A 22,399-nucleotide genomic window follows, 5' to 3' on the forward strand; every position below is an offset into this window, starting at 1 on the left:
TAAAATTTACAATCTTCAAACTAATAAAATCGTAATTTCACGAGATGTAGTGTTTAATGAAACTACTTTTCCTTATGCTTCCACTACTTCATATTCATCCCCTCATTCCACTAATACTTCTCCTAGTTCACTATTTCCACTTCCTAATATTTTAGACATATCATTACCTAATTCTAAGCATATCACTACCCCTACTATTCCTGCCAACCCTTTAAATACATCTAACCCATCATCCTCTAATCTACCACATACACATAATCCTTCCCTCTTTCCTATGTCTTCCACCCCTAATATATCCACTACCTCTCCTACGTCCAATCCTACCCCTACACCTTTGCCGCAAGACTATAATAATTCATCTTTTCCTACAAACCAAAATAATAACCCATGCTCCATTAACTCAAATATTGGGGCTCCACCCTCACCTAATTCATTTGACCCAACTCTTCACACTTCATCAATAATTTCTACTCCTACAAATTCGCCCAATGCTCCTCCTTCTTCTCCTCTTCATCACTTTGTACCCTCTAATCCCCATCTTCCTTCTTCTTCTTCTAACTTACATAATTCTCCTCCACCATCACGTCATTCTAAATTTGGCAGACCACTTAAAACTCCATCTTGGCTTCAAGACTTTGTTACCACTACTCCAAACTCATCTGCACTTGTCTCTTCTTCTCCTGTTTCTATTCTACCTCCGTTTAGTCCATCACACTCTGTTTTTATTTCCACCATCAATGCTTCTACTGAACCCACTAGTTATAAACAGGCTGCTTCTAACCCACATTGGCTTCAAGCTATGGATATTGAGTTAAGAGCATTAGAGGACAATGATACTTGGTATCTCACTTCTTTACCTCATGGAAAGAAGGCTATTTCCACTCGTTGGATTTTTCGTATTAAACATAAACCTGATGGATCGATTGATCGATACAAAGCTCGTTTAGTCGCTCGTGGTTATAATCAAATTCAAGGTATTGACTATTTAGAGAGTTTTTCCCCGGTTGCTAAAGTTGTCACTATTCGTTTTATGATTGCCATTGCTGCTGCCAAAGCTTGGCCGATTCACCAAATTGATATAAATAATGCTTATCTCCACGGTTTTGTGGATGAAGACATCTATCTTCAACCTCCGGATGGCTATCTCAAAGCTAAACCCGGTCAAGTTTGTAAACTTCGTAAGTCTCTTTACGGTCTTAAACAAGCAGGTCGTCAATGGAATAAAGAATTTACATCTCAGATTCTTGCATTTGGTTTTACTCAAGCATCTTGTGATCATTGCTTATTCACTTACACTCAAACTGATATTTTTATCGTACTTATCGTTTATGTTGACGATATTCTCATTACCGGTAATTCCGATGAAGTCATTCGTCAAGTAAAAGATCATTTACATTTCCTCTTTACTATCAAGGACCTTGGTCCTGCTAAATACTTCTTGGGCATCGAACTTGCTCGTGATAAAACGGGTATTTTTCTATCCCAACAAAAATATATTTCTGACTTGCTTTCTGATACGGGTTTAACATCCGCAAATTCATCTCCTTGCCCCATGCAATCCTGTACTAATTTGGATCCTTCCATCGGCAGTCCTATTCCCGCTCCCGATCAGTATCGAAAGCTCGTTGGTCGTATACAACAACAACAACAACAAAGCCTTAGTCCCGAAATGATTCGGGGTCGGCTAACATGAACCATCATATAAAACCGTGAAAATCAAGTCGTGTCAGCGACACAGATTCGCTCCCTCCACTCCGTCCTATCCACTACCATATTTTCCTCAATTCCCAATAAACTCATATCACTCTCGATCACCCTCCTCCAAGTTTGCTTAGGTCTTCCCCTACCCCTCACCACTACATCCCTTTGCCACTCTTCGGTTCTCCTAACCGGCGCATCAAGTGCTCTACGTCTCACATGGCCAAACCACCTTAGTCGGTTTTCTCTCATTTTATTCTCAATAGATGTAACCCCTACTTTTGTCCTAATTATTTCATTACGCACCCGGTCCTTTCTCGTGTGACCACACATCCATCTCAACATACGCATCTCCGCCACCGACATCTTATGGATGTGGCAGTGTTTCACTGCCCAACACTCCGTACCATATAACAATGCTGGTCTAATTGCCGTCCGGTAGAATTTTCCCTTCAATCTATTAGGCATGCCGGGATCACAAAGGAAACCCGTAGCACTCTTCCACTTCGACCAACCAGCTTTAATCCTATGGGCAACATCTCCATCTACTTCTCCATCCGTTTGGATAATAGATCCTAAATACCGGAAGCAATCCGAGGCCTGAACAACTCTCCCATCTAGGGTGATTGTCCCTGCCTCCCTACTCCTACGGCCGCTAAACTTACACTCCAAATATTCTGTCTTACTTCGACTCAACTTAAAGCCTCTAGATTCTAGAGTTTGCCTCCATAGTTCCAACTTCATCTCCACTCCTTCTTTCGTCTCATCAACCAACACAATATCATCTGCAAACAGCATGCACCATGGTATACCATCTTGAAGTAAACTTGTTAGTTCATCCATAACGATGGCAAAAAGAAATGGGCTTAGTGCGGAACCTTGATGCACTCCAATCGTAATAGGAAACTCTTCAGTTTTCCCAACACTAGTACGTACACTCGTGCATACTCCTTCATACATGTCCTTTATGATGTCAATATATTTCCGCGAAATGCCTTTCCTTATCAAGGCCCACCAAAGTACTTCCCTTGGTACCTTATCATATGCTTTCTCCAAGTCAATGAAAACCATATGCAAGTCTTTCTTCTTATTTCGATAGTGCTCCATTAATTGTCTCATTAGATGGATGGCTTCCATAGTTGATCTTCCCGGCATAAAGCCAAACTGGTTTTCCGAGATCTTCACCGTCCTCCTTAGCCTTTGTTCAATCACTCGCTCCCAAAGTTTCATAGTGTGACTCATTAATTTGATTCCCCGATAGTTGGCACAATCTTGGACATCGCCTTTGTTCTTATACAAAGGGATTAAGGTACTTTTCCTCCATTCTGATGGCATCTTATTGTTTCTCCAAATTTTGTTGAAGAACGTCGTCAACCATTCGATTCCTCTTTCTCCCAAACATCTCCAAATCTCAATAGGGATGCCATCAGGTCCTACTGCTTTCTTCAACTTCATCTTACTTAATGCCATTTTGACTTCACCCTTTTGAATTCTCCGCAGGCATTCATGATTTATCATATCGTGATGGATACTTATATCTCCAACATCTTGTTGGCGATCTCCATTAAATAAGTCATCAAAATAGGACCTCCATCGTTCCTTGATATCCTTATCTCCAACTAGGACTTTCTGGTCCACATCCTTCACACATTTAACTTTTCCGAGATCTCGCGTCTTCCTATCTCTCATCCGAGCAATTCTATATATGTCTCTTTCCCCTTCTTTCGTATCCAATCTTGTATACAGATCCCGATTCACCTTTGCTCTAGCATCTCGTATGACCTTCTTTACTTCCCTTTTAGCCTCTTTGTATTTTTCGTAGTTCTCGTCACTCCTACATTTCCCCAATAGTTTATAGGATTCTCTCTTACTCTTTACTGCTTGTCGTACTTCTTCTGTCCACCAAGATGTGTCCTTACCCGGTGGCATGCTACCTTTAGATTCCCCTAGAACTTCCTTCGCTACTTCCCTTATACTATGCTCCATCTTATTCCATATTGAATCTATATCTGAATCCATATTGCAAGTCCAAATATCTTTTTTGGTCATCTCATCCACAAATTTTTGTTGATTCTCCCCTTGCAATTTCCACCACTTAATCTTAGTCTCTACTTGAGGTGTTTGTTTTCTTATACATTTCCTACTTCGAAAATCTAGCACCACTACTCTATGTTGGGTTGTCGTACTCTCACCAGGGATCACCTTACAATCAATATAACTCTTTCTCCAAGCACTCCTTACTAAGAAGAAGTCAATTTGGCTCGCATTACCGCCACTCCGATAAGTCACTAAGTGGGATGTTCTCTTCATAAACCATGTGTTCATGATACTCAAGTCATAGGCTGATGCGAATTCCAAAATATCATTTCCTGCTTCATTCTTATCTCCAAAACCATACCCTCCATGAACACTCTCAAACCCATCTCGCCTAGAACCCACGTGTCCATTGAGATCACCCCCTAGTACCATTTTTTCATCCCTAGGAACCTGTTGCACCACTTCCTCTAAGTCATCCCAAAAAGCTTGTCTTATAGACACATCTAATCCTATTTGTGGCGCATATGCACTAATGACATTCACAACCTCATCCCCTATCACTAGCTTAACACTCATAATTCTATCGCTCTTCCTAGACACCGCTACTACCTCATCAATATACTCCCTATCAATAAGAATACCTACTCCATTTCTACCCTTATCCTTTCCTGAGTACCAAAGCTTATAACCCCAAGGAGCTATCTCTCTAGCCTTGGCTCCAACCCACTTGGTTTCTTGTAGGCATAATATATTTATTCTCCTCCTCTTCATAACATCTACAATTTCAGCTAATCTTCCTGTCAAAGAACCTATGTTCCATGTCCCAAAGCGTAACCTACTACCCTTACCCCTACCCCTACCATTACCGTGGACTAGCTTATTTACCCGCAACCCTTGCATATTTGACACCACCCCCGGGTCCTGGGGTGGCGCGCCGCTTCGGGGCGACGACCTAGCAACCCTTGCACATTTATCACTACACCCGGGTCTAGGAAGTGCAGCGCGTCGCTGAGTAGGGAACGCCCCAACGGTATTTATATTATGGTTCATGTCATAAGATGTGGCTAAGTTTTACGCTGGCCGCCACAAACCTACCGCAACCCTCCTCCTTTGTCCGGGCTTGGGACCGGCTGTAAAGGCCACCAAGTGACCCTCACAGGCGGATATTGGTTTCGCTGTCCAACAACTGAGTCAATTCATGCATCAACCTTGTTCTCATCATCTTGACGCCTTGTTCTATCTTCTCCGATATCTCAAAGGCACTCTTTATTATGGTTTATTTTATGGTGTTACTACTGATTTACGACTCACTGCTTATTGTGACGCTGATTGGGGACGTTGCAAAGAAACACGCCGATCCATTAGTGGTTATTGTATTTTTTTAGGAAATGCTCTCATTTCTTGGAAAGCTAAGAAGCAACCTACTGTCAGTAAATCTTCCGTTGAAGCTGAATATCGAAGTATGGCAACCACCAGTTGTGAACTTAAATGGATCTCGTACTTATTCCGTGAGTTTCAAATTTCGCTTCCGTTACCTATCACTCTACATTGTGACAGTCAGGCTGCCATTCATATCGCTTCAAATCCGGTTTTTCATGAACGCACAAAACATTTGGATATCGATTGTCATATTGTTCGTGATCACATCCTCTCCGGATTTCTTTCTACTCCTCATATTTCTACTAAACTTCAATTGGCGGATCTCCTCACTAAACCCTTATCAGGGGCTGCACTTCATTTCTTTCTTCCCAAACTGGGTCTTGTTTCCTCACAGCCTCCAGTTTGAGGAGGGGGTATTAATATATTTAGTATTGATGTAATACTATAGAAATATAAAGGGTAGAAAAGTAATTAAATATTGTAAAGGTTAGTATAAATACATGTAACCATTACTATAATCAATAAGAGGTTTATTATAATTTTACATTTGTACTCTATTCCACAGAGTCATTTCTAGCTTTTTTATTGGATTTCGGACAGCACCTGCAACATACTGAGCAAAGACAACTATAAGTTCATCACGAGGTTCGGAAAAATCCGTGCTCACAATAGTCTTCTATTTGACACAAAGGATTTAGACATCTCTAAATGTCATCATTTTTGCTACATCAAACCATATTTTCTTTATTTTCTCTGTTTATTTTGCTGTTGCTACAGTGCTTTTGTTCCAACCTATTTTCTCATTTTCTCTCTCCAAATACAAAATTCTCTTTCAAATAATAATAATATATAACAACATATACAATAACTATATTTATATATAAAAAAGTAAACAAAAAAAATAAAAAATAAAAATAAAATATTATTTAATGGAACATCAAATTTTTTGATACAACATTAAATTTGATGAAAAAAACTGTATTCATCAAAATGAGAATAGAGTTTGATGACGGTTGGAATCAATTTTCATTCCCAGCATCAACTTGATGTTGGTTAGAGATGGTTTTAGAACCTCCAACAATTTTTCCAAAACATCTGTATGAGTGAATTTCAAATCACCACAATAGCTATCTCGGCTGGACGTTGAATTTTGGTGTCGGTTCGAGGCTCTCGGAGCGCTGCGGTCGGTTGGGCCCGTATGGTATATGATCTTGGCAATGTCAAAACGTGTGGTAGGCAAATGGGGTAGATTTAACTTTTGACTTCGGTGGGCTCGTTTGAGTGCTTAAGAATACGGAATTGGATGAGTAAATAGGCTAAATTTAACTGTGGGAGGTCAGGAACAAACTTCTATAAGGGATCAAAGGCTAAAACGGAATATAAATGGATGAAATTGAGTTTTGAAAACAACTGGACGAATCTGGAAAAATCTGGAAAACCGACTAGCTAAAAGAATTTGGGCTGTAAAGATTGGCTTGTAACTATAGTTTCTGAGCACGGAATTGGAAAAATAAATATACTAGATTGAAATTCAAGACGTCAGGGACAACTTTGTTGAAGGGATCGAAAGCAAAAAATGAATTTAAATGGACGAAATCGGGCTTTGAAAATACTTGGACGAATCTGGAAAATTAATTTGAAAACAGAATTCTAGCTAAGGATTGAGCAAATTAAAGACTTGGGAATGCTAAATTGAATTGAAAAAACTTGGAAAGAGGCTATTGGAACTTGGATTAAAGCTAAAGGAAGCTAAAAGAAGGAATTAAAACTAAGAACTTGAAGAACAAAAACAAAGAACTTAAGAACTAAGAACTTAAAAGGAGAGCATTGGAAAGAACCTTTAGGAAGAGGTTTTTGTTGTGTTGAGTGAGTGAATAATTATGAAGAATGGAGGGTCTATTTATAGTTTTTTGGAATGGAATTTTGGTAATTAATTATCAACTAAACCCTTATTTTTCTCTCTAACTTTGCCCACTAACTTGCCACATCACCAACTTCCTCAACTTCCACCAACTACCACTAACTTCCATGCCACCTCACCCCACTACCTTGTGGTTAGAGAGAATTTTAAGGCTTGGGCCTAAATGTGGGGATGGGCTAGGCTTCGTAGGTTAGCTCGTGGTTGTGTTCGGGTGCGTTTGGAGAAGTCGGGTGGACCGAAATGGGCTCCGGGCGAGGACTGATCTCTCGTTTGCCGTGCTGACTTCCAGCTCGCCGAGCTGGAGGTTAGTTTACATATATATATTTATTTTTATTTTCCATTCATCATTGTTATTTTTATAGAAAAAATATAAACTATACCCTAAAATTAAACCCAAGCTTTCTATATACATAAAAGTAAAATTTATTTATTTTGGGCCAACAATTGCCCCCCTCTTTTGTGTATAAATTGACTAGGATTGAAAATTTGTACACAAAAGAATGTATTTAGGAATTTTTGAACAATTTTTTTTTCTTTTTTTTTTTTTTATTTTGCTTCGTTTTTTTATATAAGAGCCTCGTTTGAGCTCATGGATTTTTTTTTTTTTTGTGAAAATGTGAGAAATAAAGTAGGAAAACTACAAAGCAATATGTACGACGAAATTAATGGAGATAATTGTGCAAAAATAAATAAATGATAACAAACTTGACCTCGTGACCGATGAATGGTTTGAGATCAAAACAGTTGTTCAGAACAATTGTTTGATGGGATTAAATTTGATTCAGATCAAATAAATACCAAAAGCTTGGTTCTGAGATAATTGATACTTTACAATCAGAGATTGCTTTTGATAATGATATGGAAATGGCTTGAAGGATTCCAGGTTAATGAAAAAATAACTTGAAGCTATGATGACGATGAAAATTAATTTGGACACGATTGCCTTGAATTGAGGAGTGTATAATATTTATCTAAGCTAAATGGACTTCTAGAATAATCAGATTGGAATTCGTTGAATTGGACGTAGAAATTGGACGTGTCGGAATCATTTTAAAATTTGAAGGACTCAAATGAAATTTTGCCAATTAATTGAAAAATAAATACACGAGTTATCTGATATAAGAAAAATCAAATGACAATATGGTGATTTTGAGTGGGAAAATTGAGGTTATAGGAAATCGTTTTGAACAAAGCAAAAGTTGAGAGTTATAATTTGGATATCAACGAAGAGATCGAGATTGGTTTTGAAGAAAAATGTGGCTTATGGCGTCCGAAATTAATTTTGAAAAAAAGGCTAACCAGAATAGTTGTTTGATGAAAATTATGATTTTGAGATCAATAATTACCAAAAGCTTGGTTCTGGGTATTTTAATTAATTGTAATCAACTAACAGATTGAAAATACGATTTAGAAAGGGTAACAATTGAGTGTTTTGATTTGTGAATTAGAACTCGAAGCAAATGAAGAAGATGACAATGACAGATTATGGGATGAGTAAAATTAATCAAAATCAATGATTTTGAATCGCGTATTAGACTTAAACTAATATATTTGAATGATCAGATGCCAATTATATAGAATAGAATTGGAGAAAAAATTATTGGAAGATATGAATTTCACTGATCTTTTGAACTGAATTTGAGAAACTAGGATTTGAAGATTATGAACTTGTACCTAGAATTGAATTTGACTGATTTTTTTTTTGTTGGTGCTGGCAAAAACGCCAACTTATTTTGGCCATGAATGGTCTTATGGGCTATGTTGTAAGTACAAAATCATGTTATAGCCTCATATAATAAGATGCCCAATAATATTTCTACAAGAGGGATGCGAGTTTCCATGTCGATGATCTTATTTTTATGACTTTCTTTCCGCATAATAAAGTATAATTGTAAACCAGAGTCTACATAAATAAACAAGGTTAAGAAGTAGAAACCTCGTGACTTGTCCGGATGGTAGGAAAGTTGAAGTAGACTGGCGAAAAGAAGAATCATGGTCCGCAAACTTGGTCCCCTGTTTGAGTTAACAAACTTCATAGTGATCATAGGCTCTGGAAAAACATGAGTTGTTGGAAGAATTATTAGAGGTATTTCTGGGGTGGATTCTCGATTAATCTCTTGATCTTGACTGCCCCCCAAACCATGATCATAGAAGTTTTCTTCACCCTGACTGAATTGCGAATTACAATCGTAGAAAATATCTTCCTTATTTTCCTGTGTTTCTGAAGCCGCTTCTTCTTCGATATCACAACTTTTCATAAAATCTTCTGATTTTAAAAACTTCACAAGAATGAGAGATTCTTCTAGAATAAATTCTTGCACCTCTTCCATTTGGATGCCCCCCGGGTTGGATACCTCATCCTCTTGACTAGATTCTGAATCATAGCTCCAAGAAAAGTCTTCCTCATCTTCTTGAATTTCTACAGGTCCTTCGTGGATTCCCTCTGAGTTAGAAGTGCTTGATGGGTCATCACCCTCCTGACTGAAATCCGAATTGAGGTTATGAGATATATTTTCCTCCTCTTTCTGGGCTTGTACAATTGTCTTCTTGTTCACGTCAGGACTCCCTGGAAATTCTATTGACTTTGGGGAATTTGCATCTATGGGCAACACTTCGGGAGTGGGTTCTTGCTGAATTGCTTCCTCTTTACTGCCCCCCGAATCAAGATCACTAGACACGACATCATCCACTTTGTTGGATTCTGTGTCATAGCTCCTAGAAATATCTCGTTCTTCTTCTTGAATTTCTATAGGAGTTGCGTGGATGCCCCCCGAGTTCGGAGTAGCGGATAGGTCATCATCCTCTTGGCTGAAACCTGAATTGAGGTCATGAGATACATCTTCTTCCTCGTATTGGGTTTGCACAACTTCCTTCTCGTTCATGTCGAGGCTCCATAAAAATCCCATTGACCTTTGGGGATTTGCATATATGGGCAATACTTCTAGAGTGGGGTCTTGTTGAGTTGCTTCCTCTATGCTACCCCCCGAATCAAGATCACTAGACACGACATCATCCACTTCGTTGGATTCTGAGTCATAGCTCCTAAAAACATCTCCTTCTTCTTCTTGAATTTCTATAGGAGTTTCATGGATGCCCCCCGAATCAAGATCATTGGAAGCGGCGTCATCCTCTTGCATGGACTTAGAATCATAGTCATAGGGATCGTCTTCATCCTCTTGACTTTCTATTGTCGTCTCACCATTAGGAATCTTCGTTTTTGGAAGAGTCGGGCGTGTGGGAAATGCTTCTAACTTTGTATTGTGATGAAGTACTCCATCTTGGATGGCCCCAATACAGCCTTCAATGCAGGCTCTGAAAGAAGCTGCTATATTAGCCGTCTGTTTCTCGAGTTGATCCAAAAATCGTTGATATTCATCGTCCTTTGATTGGTTCTCCTCTATAAGTAATGATTTAATTTCTCTATCATCCTTAACAACTTGGACTGCTTCCACCTCTGCCACATGACTGGAATCCTTGAAAGAATTTTGGTCGTAGCTCATATTAGCGCACACAACATTTTCATATGTCTTATGCTCGACTGGAGCCATGACCGTACTTCTTTCAAAGCAAGATTGCCGACAAAGACGATGAAAATGGAGGTTTTCATCCCTATAATTACAAATATAACTATTTCGGAAATAAGGATTACTCATCCGTAGATGCTCCCATACTTCAACATAATCAGGACCATGTGGATTTTTATGGGACTCCTGGACTTGCTCCACATAGCAACCATATTGATCATCATAGAATGATGCGGTTTGAACGTAAGCACAACACTTGCAGTCAATATTATGTTCATCGCTATGAATAAACTGAACATAGCCATCGTCGTAGCATCTAAAGACGGTGTACCAATGGGCCCACAATCCGGTTGTACTTATTGTGAAATGTCGATCTCGATTGAAACCACCAAAATATACCGGTATCGTAGCATCCCTTACATTTTCGTATGATGTCCTCGTCATGGTTTGATTGCTTTGCACCTATTGATATTCAGACGCATTCTCCATGAATAATAGAAAAAATGATTAAATTAAATTTATTATGAAAATACAACGAATAAAATTGCATAAAGTAAGAGCATGGAATAATAATAAACTAAATTGAAAAGCTGAGTGTGCGAAAAAAATGAATCGTGATGAAAAAATGAGTAAAAAAAAGGTATTGAAATTTTTGGCAAAGCTAAAATAAAAAGTAGTTCGTGTCCCACTGGGCGTGCCAAAAATTGTTAGCGTTAGCTAATAAATTTTGGTAAAGTGGAAGTGGGATAATGAGTGTGGAAAAAATTGTGTGTGATGGGTATTGAAATTTTTGGCAAAGCCTAAGAAAAACGTCCCACTGGGCGTGCCAAAAATTGTTAGCATTAGCTAATAAATTTTGGTAAAGTGAAAGTGGGATAATAAGTGTGGAAAAAATTAAGGACGTAAAAAATGGGTATAAACACAATTTTTGGTAGCTAAGAAAAAAATTAAAAGGTCCCACTGGGCGTGCCAAAAATTGTTAGCGTTAGCTAATAAATTTTAGTAAAGTGGAAGTGGGGCGAAAAAAAATAAATAAATGTGATATGAAAAAAGTTACGGAAGAAAATAGGCACAAAAACGAGTTCTAAATTTTTTGGCAAAGCTTAAAAATAGGTCCCACTGGGCGTGCCAAGAATTGTTAGCGATATTTTCGAAATATGCTAATTTCAACCTTGTCACGTGTGGTTAGGGTGCGGGCGTGCCAGAGAAATTATTTCTCAATTATTAAAGACGGTTGAGTTTATGGAATTTGCGCACCGAAAACTTGAAATCTAAACGAGGCGACTGACGAGGGACGCAAGGATTGAAAAAGTCCCTCTTGGGTCTCTCGCGCCGTTATAGAAACTTTGCGAGATAAATTATTTTTATTTAAGCTAATGTGGATAAATTAAAGACGGAAAAATAAAGAAAATTAAAGTGCGAAATTGACACGAGATTTTAGAAAAATTAGTATTTTATTGATATAAATCAAAGTTTGAATACATATGTTCAAAGTAAGCATAAAAAAAATGAAATTAATTATAATTGAAAAATTTCTATACTAAACATATAGCTAATTCAATTGAATTGTAAAAGCAAATCAAATACAAGGAATTGAAATGCAAATAATAATAATAATTTGGAATTCAACGACAAACTCGGAGCCACAATAGCTATCTCGGCTGGACGTTGAATTTTGGTGTCGGTTCGAGGCTCTCGGAGCGCTGCGGTCGGTTGGGCCCGTATGGTATATGATCTTGGCAATGTCAAAACGTGTGGTAGGCAAATGGGGCAGATTTAATCTTCGACTTCGGTGGGCTCGTTTGAGTGCTTAAGAACACGGAATTGGACGAGTAAATAGGCTAAATTTAACTTCGGGAGGTCAGGAACAAACTTCTATAAGGGATCGAAGGCTAAAACGGAATATAAATGGACGAAATTGAGTTTTGAAAACAACTGGACGAATCTGGAAAAATCTGAAAAACAGACTAGCTAAAAGAATTTGGGCTGTAAAGATTGACTTGTAACTATAGTTTCTGAGCACGAAATTGGAAAAATAAATATACTAGATTGAAATTCAAGACGTCAGGAACAACTTTGTTGAAGGGATCGAAAGCAAAAAATGAATTTAAATGGACGAAATCGGGCTTTGAAAATACTTGGACGAATCTGAAAAATTAATTTGAAAACAGAATTCTAGCTAAGGATTGAGCAAATTAAAGGCTTGGGAATGCTAAATTGAATTGAAAAAACTTGGAAAGAGGCTATTGGAACTTGGATTAAAGCTAAAGGAAACTAAAAGAAGGAATTAAAACTAAGAACTTGAAGAACAAAAACAAAGAACTTAAGAACTAAGAACTTAAAATGAGAGCATTGGAAAGAACCTTTAGGAAGAGTTTTTTGTTGTGTTGAGTGAGTGAATAATTATGAAGAATGGAGGGTCTATTTATAGTTTTTTGGAATGACATTTTGGTAATTAATTATCAACTAAACTCTTATTTTTCTCTCTAACTTTGCCCACTAACTTGCCACATCACCAACTTCCACCAACTACCACTAACTTCCATGCCACCTCACCCCACTACCTTGTGGTTAGAGAGAATTTTAAGGCTTGGGCCTAGATATGGGGATGGGCTAGGCTTCGTAGGTTAGCTCGTGGTTGTGTTCGGGTGCGTTTGGAGAAGTCGGGTGGACCGAAACGGGCTCCGGGCGAGGACTGATCTCTCGTTTGCCGTGCTGACTTCCAGCTCGCCGAGCTGGAGGTTAGTTTACATATATATATTTATTTTTATTTTCCATTCATCATTGTTATTTTTCTAGAAAAAATATAAACTATACCCTAAAATTAAACCCAAGCTTTCTATATACATAAAAGTAAAATTTATTTATTTTGGGCCAACAGCTGCTTCAAAAGGAAAAGGGCAGAGCTTCATGTTCTATGTATACTACTTACTGTCATCCTTGAATCCAATGACAGCCTATTCTTGCATTTTGACAGCCAAGACTCCATCTCAATCTCATGGGAGGAAGGAGGAGGACACTGGGCGGGATCTATCAGCAGCGAATTCCCCATACAGATAGAGGCGCCTATCAAAAAGATACTCCGAAGGCTTTATTGCTTTTTTTCCAACACTCCGGATAGGCGGAAGGATCTCAACTTCCTTTCAATCCACATCGGCTTACGCCACATTAGGTTAGGGGGCTGGGCTTTTCACTCCTCTCCAACCAGTCGCCCCTTAATATGTTGTTTATACGTGGATGTTTGGTTGTTTATTTGCGTTTGGTTAGTGACATCGTTTGTTTGCCTTTTACACAAATGTAGCATTTTATAAAAGCATGAATTCTCTACTTTTTGAAAAAACATATTTTTCCAATAACAAACCGTACTAGCAAACAGTAGGTAAAACAAACGTAGCCATAATATCAATGTGAAATTTATGTATTCCTAGTAGTAGTTAGATTAAGAAAAACATTATACACACAGGTTAATTGATGCAAGTGTATCAAATTTAAGAAGAAATTTATACTTTTATCCTGATTTTTTCCTACCACGTTCCACTCAACCAAATCTAAGCACTAATTATGATCCCAGTTGGTTTTGCCACACAATGTTTTATCCATAAAAATCAAACGCATTTAACTGTTTAACGCTTTAAATTAATAGGGATAAAAGCTTTTTTTCTTTCTTTTTTTTTTTTTTTTTGAAAGAATAGGATAAAAGCTTCTTCAACACTAAGGTGTCGTTTGATAAAACTGAAAATTAAGTACTGAAAAAATAAGTACTGAATTTTAAGTGATGAATATTATAAAAGCTGAAAGTATTAAATGACGTAACTGTTTGATAAATACTAAAAATAAATGTTAAATATAAAAATATTAGTTATAATGTTTAGCTTAAAATGTTAAGTTAAATATTTTGACTTATCAAAATAAGTGATTTTTAACTTAATTAACTAATTTAAGTGGCAGAAAAATAATTCTTATCAAACACACTTAAAATAAATAAGTGCTTAACATTTTAATTTAAGTGATAAAACGTGTTATCAAACAAGGTCTAACATTAACTAGCTTTTAAAGTATAAAATATACTTTAGCTAACTAAAATTTAATTAGCCACATTTATGGTTCAATTTCTTCAACCATGCTACCTATTTAACTCTCCAAATAATCTTTTTCAAAAAAAAAAAAAAAAACTCTCCAAATAATTATTTTATTATTAAAAATAAATAAAATTAAAGAAAATAAAGAAAAGAGAAAGAATAAATAAAGGCAAAAAACATCATTACGCCTTTGGTCTTTCATTTTTTGGTTCATTAAGCCCTTAATCTTTTATTTGGATACATTAAGCTCCTGATCATTTATTTTTTGATCTCATTAAGCCATTTATGACCAAAAATAATAATTTTGAACATAAAATTCGGTTAACTGACTGTTATTCATTACACCTGCATTCGAAATTTGTAATTTTTCACTATTTGAAAGCAGATTTGGATGTGTAACGTGGTTGTAGGAAAACTGTTAAAACCTTAATTCAAACTGTAAAAAATATTTTTTTTAATAGTTTCAAATACAGATGAAGTTAATAACTTATTTTTAACAGAATTGAATGCTCGTAACTTACTAATTTGGCCATAAAGGGGTAAATGATACCAAAAATAAATGATCAAATGTTTAATGTATCCAACTAAAAGATCAAGGAGTTAATGAACAAAAAAAATTGAAAGATTAGGGGCCTAATGATGCTTTTTTGCCATAAATAAATAAATAAAATACAAATAGCTAATTAAAGGGACTAATTAAATTTAGCTATTGAGAATGAATATTTTAGAGAGCTATATCACCGAGTTGGATTGGAGTTGGATTGGAGTGCTTCACTCTCTGAATGACTAGCTAAATTTGATAGTTACACCTATTGTGAAAGTGGATAAAATTGGCTGAAACTCTAGTAGAACTAATTAAAAATATTCTGAAGTTTTAACTCTAAGGCTTTTTATAAAATTATAAATTAAGTTTCAACATGTGTAAATTTACTTTCACATGATTTCAATCAATTTTAGCTGATGTGAAAGTGGGTGAAATTGGTGAAACTCATATAAAACCGATTAAAACTATTCTAAATGATTAACCGTAAGGTTTCATCAGATTAATTATAGTTGAGTTTCAATAGGTATAAATACACTTTCCCACCAATTTCACCCAGTTTTACATAATTTCACTCAATTTTACTTAATGTTATGTGAATGTGGGTGAAATCGGCTATAGTTAAAATTCTTTTAGGGCTATTTTTCTGAAATTTATTTTCATCTAAGCAAGAACATAATTTAATTACTTAACTAATAATCAATCTCTTGTGAGAAACATGGCATAGAAAATTATTTTAAAACTTATTTTCAAAAAAATATATATTTAAAACTATACGTAACTATATCCTATCTTTTGAAACAACAGTGTATAAATAAACTTTTATGTCTCAAAGGATAAGATTATTAATCTAGTTTAAGAATGTTATCAAATATTTAATAATACGAGCAGTAGTGAATACATGATTGTTCGGTTGGGGGACCAATTTTACACGTGGTGTGTAAATTTTTTTTTTTTTTTTACTAAATCGAATTTGCTCAATTTTTTTGTGTGTATATATACGTGTTATAATCGGAGTGGTCAAGAACCAATGTAAAACTTTTCAAAATTAAACTATATTGTGTTGAAGATTCTTAACATAATTTTTTTTGTCTATAATAAGAAAAAAAATCGGATTTAGGTAGGGTCTAAGCCAAAAAAAAAAATCAAGGGTAAATTACAAAACTAGGTCAAATGGAAGGTTCATTTACATATTTAACCCATTTACTCAACCTACTACACATCTAGACTGATTTTGTATGACTTTCCCATAATACCCTCAATATTTACACGCGTCTCCCTCCCTCCCATCTGACTTCGCAGATTCGCTATTATGCGAAGCCTGCGAGGCTAATGTTTGGGTTTACTTGATGAATTTAATTAGCATATGCGAAGCTAATGTTTGGTTTACTTGATGAATTTAATTAGCATATGCGAAGTCTGGATATGTTTTGAAGCTAATTCGCGAAGTGGTATATAACAAAAAATGCCAAACAACAACAGATTCTAACATTAAAATCATAACATTATCAAAATTTACAACAAGATTACCACAATAACAGCATTAAAATCATAACATTATCAAAATTTACAACAAGATTGCCACAATAAACTCCTAACAAATCACTTCAAAGTGAACCTGACTAATCCGGTACCAATTTTGAAGCGGATGAGTAATTTCTCTCTCCACAGGAAGTCCAGACTTTTTGGGATGAGAAATGGAAGTCCAGACCTTTTGGGATGGACGTATCCCATGGTGCACACCAAGATTGACACAATCTCTCCTAACCAATCATTTTAAAGTGAATGTGCCAATCTTGAGGGAAATTTCTCCCTATACAGAAATGAAAGTTATCTCCACTGCAGCCCAATACGCCGCCTTCTAGAAAAGGATGTTATGTAATCAACCACCTTCAGAAAAAATTAATCATGTTAGGCAGGGAAAAAGACGATTTTGGGTTCGCGAAATGAGGATTAGCGAAGCATGCGAATGTAAATGTGCAGAGAAAGAGGTGATTTTACTTCGCTAATCGATGTTTTCGCGAGGTATGCGAGGTCTGAAACGTGACGATCTACGTCGCATATCGATGCTTTCGCGAAGTCTGCGAGGGAAATCATGAACTTTTCTATTCGCAGACTTCGCGAACTAATCGATTCACGAAGTATATCGTCACCTTTCATGCTCTTTCTCTTCGTAGATCTTCGCGAAATCATCGACTACGCGAAGTGTATTTATGAAAAAACGCAGATAAAACAGCAGATACTTACATTTTTCGCGCCTTTCACCCTTAAAAGCGACAATAACAATATGATAAACTGGGAAAAACGATGGAAATAATGTAGAATAACCATTTCTTTGATGGTAACAAGAAGAAAGAAACCAAGTAATGAGCAGGAACAGGAAGATGAAGAACCATGACTTCGTTTTCTAGGATTAGGAAGTTGCAGAATCAAGAGATGAAGCGAGGAAAAAGAGAAATTCATTGTGATTTGGCAAAAATGTGCAGATTTCGTGCAATTTAAAGGAAGATCAAAAGTCTTCGAATCATTCATAGAAGAGCCAACAGCCGTTCGCGCACCCAAGGAGAAGAGGGGAGAGAACGTTCGCATAAGGGGAAGTGGGAAGGTTAGGGATATCATGGGAAAGTCACACAAAATCACTCTTAATATGTAGTAGGTTGAGTAAATAGGTTAAATATGTAAATGAGCCTTCCATTTGACCCATTTTTATCATTTTCCCAAAAATCAATTCTACTTGAGCACTCCATGAAACATATAATTATAGTTTATAGACAAACTAATCAATTCTACTTGAGCACTCTATGTATATAAAATGATTCTTTCATGCTAATAATGATTCGTGGAAAATTACTACTTCCTTTGTGAAAATATTTTTCACTTCAAAATTTTCTTTTCTTTTTGTTTTTGTATTTATGTTTGAAAACGGAAACAATTTAACATTATGAGCAACCCTTCTTTTTGCTAATTTTAGACCTTGGACAATCTTATAGAATTATTATTTGATACCATCAAGTTTTGAATTTAACTAATGATGAAGACATTCCAATAATTTATAGCATTTGGTTGCACAAATTGTGGGAATGTAAATGCCCACAATTTTAGACCTTTGGACAAAATTATGTGTAGACAAAATTTTTGTGTTTTTGAAAACAAGATAATGTTCATATATGATGCAAACCACAACCATCAATATAGGAAGAAAGGCCACGACCACTCATATAAAAAAAAATACAAGAAAGAGAAAAAAGTTCAAATAAAAGTGATACTATCAAACCTAAAATAGTAGTTGTTTCACACTTATTTTAATTTGGATCAATTTTATAATAAATAACTGTTTCACCCTTATTTTGATTTGTGACGATTTGATAATTAATTACGAAAATTGGCCTAAATTATGTAATTTGTGAAATGCAAGCCTATTAGGTAATGTTACCTGGTAATCCGGCTTGAATTTGTAATTATTTGCTCTTTCTGCCAAAATTTGTGTAACTTTTGAAGTTTCAGGTCGATTTGATAATTTACCAAATGTTTTGGCTGAAATATGTAAGTGGCCAATTAAATATACAACAACATAAATAGAAATGATGTAATGGACAAAATGTAGTGGAGCTGAACATAAGGTAGTGGAGGAGAGCAATTGGGAGCAACATTGCTTCCGAGTTAGAGAGCATCTTTGGCATCCTTGGAGCAGGTATGGGAATACCCTCAGGGTATCCGGTACTCGTTACTTATCATAACTCTTTTAAATATTAAAAAATATTATTGTTTTTTAAATCCAAATTCGATTAATCTGAGAGCCCTATTTGTTCAACTAAGAGTATCTCCAATAGAGTATAATGAACCACTTATTATACTCTTTCATTAAACTCTCTCACATTGGAGTGAGTTTAATATATTGAACATTTATCAACTACTCAATATCTATTGAGTAGTTTATTAAATTTTTGACTAGTTTTATAATATATTTTTAGTTTTTAAAATAACATGATAGAGTTTAATTAATTGATAGATTTTTTTTGTGATTGGTGGATACCTAATGATTGAATGGTCATAGAATTTAACTATTGGAGCTAATAGTTTAATAAAATGAGTTTACAATAATAAGATATCATGTATATTGAATGGTTGTGAGTATAGAGTATTATCCATTACTTACCTCGAGTATAATTAGTTGTTATTTGCTAATAAAATAATATGAAAGAAAACATTTTATTGATTTAAAAGAAAGTCCTCCCAAAAGGAAAAAACAAATAAAAACAAGGTGATTGATTTCCATGTATTGAATAAAGAGAAAGCAAATCTTGACTTATTGACACAATTAAGGTAGGTAGGGACATTAATGTTTCTTCTTCCTCTCCATATACATACACACCATTAGAATTGTAGAAAACAAAACACTTCACTAATCACTATGCCTTCCAACATTCATCATCCTTTACTAAACTCTCCCACCAACACTACTAATTTCACCCCACCATCCTCCTCTCCCTTCTTTCCATATCCACATTCTTAATCTCCTGCATTTTTCTCGCCCCCCATCTCATCAATTTCACCCCCAATCCCACTCCTCTTCAACATGTATGCAATCAAGCTCACGATCCTCAATCATGCTCACTCCACATATCCCAAGCCCTCGCCGCCAATCCACATCACAACGCCCTCAGTTTACTCAAATCTCTCTTGATCAAATCCATCCCGCAACTGAAAACAGCATCCCAAGAAACAAATCGCAGAATCCAGATCAGCAATCACATAGGTCATGAAGATTGTATGCAGCTAATAGACATTTCTATTGACAGAACGTATTCCATAATAGCCGCTGTAGATGACTGGAAAACTCAGTCTGATTCCGGTAATTCTCATACATGGCTTAGCAGCGTACTTACTAACCATTTTACATGTTTAGATGGGATTTCTAATAGCAGTGAAGTCAAGTTTGTTGAATTGGTTGAAGATTTGATATCGAGAACGAGGACAGCTTTAGCTCTTGTTGCTAGTGTTTTAGATGATGATAAGGAAAAGGATGTTGTGAGTGGTGGAATTCCGGGTTGGATAGATCGGGGATTAGTGGGGAGTTCGTCGGGGAATATTAAGGCGGATGTTGTGGTGGCGAAAGATGGGAGTGGGGATTATGAAACAATTCAGGAAGCTGTTGAATCCGCGCCGAATAAGAGTAAAAGTGTATATGTGATATATGTGAAGAAGGGGATTTATGAGGAGAATGTGGAAGTGGGCAAGAAGAAAAAGAATGTAATGATATACGGAGATGGTATGGAATCTACTGTTATTACTGGTAGTCTTAATGTTGTGGATGGATCAACAACCTTCAGATCTGCCACTCTCGGTATTCATCTTTTCTACTCTAACTTTGGCTTTATATCCTTTTATTATTATTGTTATTATTTTCCAAGGGGATCCATTAATCGGTTCAAAGGTTTCTATAGTGTTTCAGATCAATTGGTCTCGTATCAGTAGTGGTCTATTCTACGTGAACCGAAATTAGTAGTAGTGTTTCTATTTAGATAATGTCACACCAGTCGTTAAGATAACATGATATTATTTGAGTAAAGAGGTCGTTATTAGTTCTGCAGTTCAGTTTATTTGGAAAGACAATTTTGTCATAGAGCTAAGTTCACTTAAAAAATACTTTCAAATCTTGTTTGGATGAAGGATTTGGAAGAATTACAAATAAAAGATTATTAAAAACATAGAGATAATTAATTAAGAACACTTCTATTAAAATGGCATAATTTTACTATTATAACAATTGCAAGTGAATCATTTTTAGTTTTAATTTTTTTGAAATTGAATAAATTTTTAGTCATCATTAACAGAGCACTCTATGTCATGTATCTCATTATCTCCACTCTATGCATCTCTCATCCGTAACATGAGATCAAAGACATATCTAAGTATGATTTTCTTCAAATGTGTTTGATCAATTGTTGATGAGTTATAATACATAAAAGTGTAGTGAAGTTTATACCATCGATTTATGTAGAATATAATTATAACTATGAATAAAACTGATCCAATTTTAAGTATAATTGTATCGTTTATAACGTTGCACCTTCTCTCTAATTTTTAACATTTTGTGATGTATAGAAAGATATAGACTAATTTCCAAGAAAATCATTAGATTCTCTTCCTATGGTGACCATTTCTTCAACCCATTAAACGGAGACATTACCAGACATATTGGATGATTCACAACTCCACCCCCAACAAAAATGCGAACAAATAGGCTTTTTAGCTCAATAATTAACAATGAAACAGTCTTTCCCACTAATTTCATTTCAAACTGCAGCTGTAGCAGGGGACGGATTCATCCTCCAAGACATAAAAGTCCAAAACACAGCGGGACCCGAAAAACACCAAGCAGTAGCACTGCGGGTGAGTGCAGACCAAGCCGTAATAAACCGTTGCCAAATCGAAGCATACCAAGACACCCTTTACACACACAACTACAGGCAATTCTACAGAGACTCCATCATAACAGGAACAGTCGATTTCATCTTCGGAAACGCAGCAGTAGTATTCCAAAACTGCCAAATAATAGCCAGAAAGCCAATGTCAAACCAGAAAAACATGGTGACAGCACAAAGCAGACAAGACCCAAATCAAAACACAGGGATTTCAATCCAGGCCTGTGAGATTATTCCGAGCCCGGACTTGGAGCCAGTGCAGAGTTCGTTCCCAACTTAGCTCGGCAGGCCGTGGAAAGAGTATTCGAGGACTGTGGTTATGCAGTCGTACATTGGTGGGCATGTTGATCCTGCTGGGTGGGCGGAGTGGAACAAGGATTTTGCGTTGAAGAGTTTGTATTATGGGGAGTTTGCAAATAGAGGGCCTGGTGCTGGAACTAGTAAAAGAGTGACGTGGGATGGGTATCATGTTATTACTAATGTAACTGAAGCTAAGATGTTTACTGTGGCGGAGTTGATTCAGGGTGAGGCTTGGTTGAGTTCTACTGGAGTTTCTTATACTGAAGGTCTTTGAGTTTCCTAATATGTTGTCTAATGCTCTGGAAAATAATGTGTATGTTGTAATGTAGTCAAGAAGAGTATGAGTTGGAAATAATAATAATAATCTAGATAAATATATTTTCTGCTCTCAAAAATGATAAAAAAAAAATCGGTAAAAATTACAACTCCAAATTATTTGGTATATTTGTAAAAATAGCCAAATGAAATATCTAGACAGATAGAAAATATTTGTT

At 36.0% G+C, this 22,399-nt stretch overlaps 1 pseudogene; it reads left to right on the plus strand.

Annotated features, from left to right (window-relative positions):
- Window positions 1–19,576: 19,576 nt before the first annotated feature.
- LOC136219010 (pectinesterase-like) lies at window positions 19,577–22,283 on the plus strand (annotated as a pseudogene).
- Window positions 22,284–22,399: the final 116 nt, after the last annotated feature.

The sequence above is a fragment of the Euphorbia lathyris genome, chromosome 2 (assembly GCF_963576675.1).
Source record: "Euphorbia lathyris chromosome 2, ddEupLath1.1, whole genome shotgun sequence".
Taxonomy (NCBI): Eukaryota; Viridiplantae; Streptophyta; class Magnoliopsida; order Malpighiales; family Euphorbiaceae; genus Euphorbia; species Euphorbia lathyris.